We start from the raw sequence: 4,980 nt of genomic DNA on the forward strand, positions 1-4,980 counted from the left end.
TTAACTCTAAACGAGTAACAAGACATTTTTAATGATCAAATTTATTCTTTTATATGCAGTTTTCTCTCTATGGGTTGATACTTGTTGGTTTTGGACAAAACTTTTATTGACAAACATTTTCATATTTGTACCTTTAAGTACTTTAATTGAGAATATTATACTCTATGGCTCTATGCATTAGTTAGTACTCAAACCGAAGTTACTGAACCGAATAAATCGATATCGAAAGGAGAAAAATTGAATCATACTGAATTTAATCACTTATGGTATTGGTATAACATTTTAAAAAACTGAATACCGAAAATACCGACCGAAATTCTAAAAGCCATACCGTACTGACCAACGAACACCCCTTGCCCCAACCTTCAAAAACCTTAGGTCCGCCCCTGCCAACTAATATTAAGAAAGTGAAGCTCTCTTATGAATATTATAGATAACTTAGTTTGAATTCCTAAATACACGACTGACTTTCCCTAAATATGGAATCCTTTGAAGCTCAACTTGCTGACGTGGAAATTACATTCTGAAACGATACAATCATAAAAATATTTCTTTATGCATTTGCAATAAGCTTGTAGCAAAGTCTAAGCCATGAATGGCCAATCACTACTTCAAGATGGCTTTAATCTTTTTAGGCAAATCATCTATCTCTTTCTCACCTTTCATTCTAATCTTCCCCTTCATTTCTCTTACATTATTCTTGACTTCTCCAATATTTTCCATCACCTTCCTTATTCCTCTAGCTACCTCCTCTCTTTTAATCTCTCCATTTTCATCTTTCAAAATCTCCAAACCAAGGTCAAGTTCCTCCATTAATCTTGCATTTGTAGGTTGATCAAGATGTTTGGGCATTGTTATTATAGGAACACCAAAACATATGCTTTCTAATAAAGAATTCCACCCACAATGAGTCACGAACCCGTCAATACTAAAATGTCCTAAAATTCTAGCTTGTGGTACCCATCCTTTTACAACCATCCCTTTCTCTGATTTTTCAAGAAAACCTTGTGGCAAAACTTCTTCAATTGTGGTAGTCACACCTACTGGAAATTTTATCGTCCAAATGAAGTTTACTAGGGTTAACTCAAGCCCTTTAGCTATCTCTTCAATATCTTTCTTTGACAAAAAATATTCACTTCCAAAAGAAACAAAAGCACATGAAGATTCATCTTTCTTATCTAACCATTGTATGATCTCTAAGCCTTCCTCTTCATCAATGGCGTCGCGAATAAGTGGACCGATTGGTATTATCTCCTTTTTGGACAATTGAGAAAGATGATCAATGAAATTGCCTTCAATCTCCTTACAACTATTGACCAAAACAATGTCATTAGATTGTTCAAAGGCTTTTAGGGCTATCCCTCCTAAAGCTTTCTGCCTATCTATTTCACCTAAATCCTGGGCAGCAATTTCATTAATATCACAATTAATTGCCCTAATATTTTCTTGGAGAATATGATAGAATTTTGAAAAAGTAGCTATACCCGAAGTGTATAAGTGAATAGCAGAATATTACGTGAAGAAGCTATGGTTGCAACCCATGGTTGAAAGCTATCATATATGATAAAATTAGGGTTTAGAGTGTCAACAATGGTGGAAATTTTTGAGGAAGCCATTTGAAAAGTTTGGATAAGTGTGAAGTTAAGATGAGGAGGTAGGCCATTGGTTGTGTGATAGTGAGGAGGAAGGTCAAGTGAAGATGGTAAATGAAATTCCACTAATTGTATACATAAATTATTTGAGGGTTGTTTGGCTAGGATTTTTTCAATGGATTCAAGAATTATGGGGGTAGAAAGAAAATATATGTGAAAGTTTCTTTGTGCTAATTTCTTGGCTAACACCAAATAAGGTGTAACATGGCCTTGTGCTAACCATGGAAAGAGTAAGACAGTTGGAATTTTCTGCTCTCTCTCCATTAATTATTGTGGAAATCCCTTCGATTCCTTCCCTTCATTTATACTATGGCAGCCATGACTCTGTATATATGTATGACAAATTAACTTTGTATGAACCATGGAAACAAGGAAAAGTATAAACAAGTTGGATTACTTCAATAATTTTTATTTATAAAGTCGATATCATTTAACTTTGCAGTTGCACACAACATGAAGATGGTTCTAGAATTGAGAGATCGGCTATACAGCCTAGTACAAATGTACGTAGAATTATAAGTTTTTTACGTGAGATCGAATGTTTCAAAGAAATCGAAAAAAAAAAAATCGGAAATAAATTAAAGACGCGAAATTTTTCTGCTGTCATTTTCATATGTTCCATCTATAGCCAATTCTTAACGCACGATTACTTGACAAATGATATTCGACCAAATCAAAATTAAAATATGGTAGTTGATTTCTAGAAAGTTGAAAATATTTAAAAGATGACCGAAGTGAAGGATAAAACAATTAACCATTTGTTGTTTTCCCCGGTTAGTATTAATGTTGTTCTCTTTTTTGTGTTTCACGTGTATGGATTATCATATTCGGTCGACGGTTTAAACTAAGTAATCCATCGATTGATCACACAGGCTACAGCTAAGCCGGCAGGTTGCAGCCCTTCTTCCTGGATTCTTAACTAATTAGTTTTATATTTCTCATTAGTATATATATATATATATATATATATATATATATATGTTGTTTGTTGTTGTTCTTCTTTCCGAGCCGAGGGTATATTGGAAATAACCTCTTGTTGCTCCCAAATACATACGTGGTCGACAAGTAATATAGGATTGTAAGTCCAGATATCATACCCACTGGGACTTGTGATTAACTATCAACTATATTAAACCAAACAATTAATCTATTCAAGCGAATCCTAATACATGAATATTTAACTAAAATTAATCTAGAGTAGCAAACAAAGAGATTAAAAAAAAAAATTGGCGAATTATAGAGACGAATTCAATGTGAGTGAATATTCTAGAGCTATGGGTTAGCTAACAATCCCGTTGAGTTTTCCACTTAAATCGTCTAATTAATTTATCTGGTTTATTGGTTGACATGGTTAATATTGCTCGTAGCCTTCTCCCAAAGTACAACTCGCCTATTCAAGCTAATCTAACACCTATATTCCTATGAAATTAGAATTAACAAGAACACATTAAGAATTCCTGTATAATAACCAAGCAAGGCGAATAGGTATATTCCTATCCTAACCGCAAATCCGCCCCCCTCATAGTTAAGATCTTGCTCTACTCAATCTTATATGCAATCTAGAATTCTCTCTCCCGAGTTCCATCCTAGATTCGTAGATAGTATTCAATTGGTGATCAAACAATCAAATAATTAAGCGCAATATTAAATAAATAAACCAATATGATAAAATAGTAAGAACAATCTAAGCTTCAAACTACAACGCTCATATAGCACCCAAAAACTCTAGAACTAATAAACTATAAAATTAAAGGAAGAGAAGAGAAGAAGAAAAACTATTTAGAAGCCTCCTCCAAGCGTGGTGTGTGTTTCCGCACGTCTCCTCTCCAAAATAGTCTCCCTAGGTCTAAGATGTGTTAAAAGTCCTCAAAATAGCATTTTTATATGTATTTATACCAAGTAGGGTCGGGGCCAGATGAAAACACCTTCTCCCGCGTAAAATAGGACAATCACTCTGTAAAATTTGTACAGGGTGCGGCGCGCTAATGGAGATTATAAGCAGCCTTGCATTTTTCTTGTCACGCTAGTTTTTACACTGCTACGCCGCACCCAGCGGCGTCTCATGCGGCGCGGTAGTGAGTAATTACGAAAATGCAAAACATGAAAGTTGTAGAACTTTCAAATAGCTTTCCAACGATATATTGTGGAGCCCAAACGGAGTTCTGAGCGAAAGGTTATATGCATTTTACTAGACAATGCGACGTATGCCCGCTCGATTCTTCATTTCGTTCTTAACTATCATCCGTTGATCCCCGAACACGATCCCGACTTAATTCCTTGGGATTTTACTCAAACTTCAAAGCTCCAAATCACTTGAATTCATTCCATAACACCTACATAGAACGGAATCACTCTTACAAGACATAAAATACATATTTAGTGTAAAATACTAGCGATTAAAGCTCAAACTCAATTAAAGTGCAGTAAATTATAGTGTAATAAGCGACTAAAATACACAATTATAGCCTATCATCACCTCTCTATCTTCATTAGGTAGGGGTAAAGTCTTCGTACAAACTACCCTCCCCAGACTTCACATGTTAGGAATATACTAGGGATGTTGTTGTTGTTGTTATTGTTGTTATTGTTGTGTGTGTGAGTAAATCACTAAAAATTCAAAAAATATTAATTATGAATTTATAATATCAAACGTGACAATATCATTAACTTAAAACCCTTAATGGTTGAAAGTTTGATCGCTCTAGTTATATTAGTACTTGAAGTAGTAAAGTTCAATCTGCATGCTATTTCGTTATCGACGTATAAAGATCTTTTCACTTACTCAATGAGGAAGTTTAGATGGTTTAGCATAAATGACATTGTAGATCTATTGTGGCCTCTAAATCATTAGACTTAACAATTTCGAGTGTTCTGCTGTGAATGAGCTTGAACCAAGCTTCAATGGAGATTCCATGGAATGTTCTCGAAACTCAGTAGCAATGACATTGAGAGGAAGAAGAGAAAGATCGAGGAAAGAATCTCAAATTTCATTCTGTAAATGAAGACTTATATACAAGAGATTTCTAACAAGAAAATAACAACCACTAACTAACCTCCAGCTGACAACTAACCGACTTAATATATTAACGCCTAATAATTAATAATTTTTTGCATCTTAACACCCCCCACCCCAAGTTGGAAGTGAGTTAAGCACAGACAACTTGTGCAGTATAGCAGAATGTTTGACCTGTTAAGGCCTTGGTCAGGATGTCTGCTAGTTGAGCACTGGTGGTGATATGGTGCAAAGAGATGAGGCCTTCCTAAAGTTTATCCCGCACAAAATGAAAATCGACTTTGATGTGTTTAGTTCGTTCATGAAAAACTGGAT

General features: G+C 34.8%; 1 pseudogene; it reads right to left on the reverse strand.

Annotated features, from left to right (window-relative positions):
* Nucleotides 1-317: 317 nt before the first annotated feature.
* LOC104239012 (mogroside IIIx synthase-like) lies at nucleotides 318-2,001 on the reverse strand (annotated as a pseudogene).
* Nucleotides 2,002-4,980: the final 2,979 nt, after the last annotated feature.

The sequence above is a fragment of the Nicotiana sylvestris genome, chromosome 1 (assembly GCF_000393655.2).
Source record: "Nicotiana sylvestris chromosome 1, ASM39365v2, whole genome shotgun sequence".
NCBI classification, from domain to species: domain Eukaryota; kingdom Viridiplantae; phylum Streptophyta; class Magnoliopsida; order Solanales; family Solanaceae; genus Nicotiana; species Nicotiana sylvestris.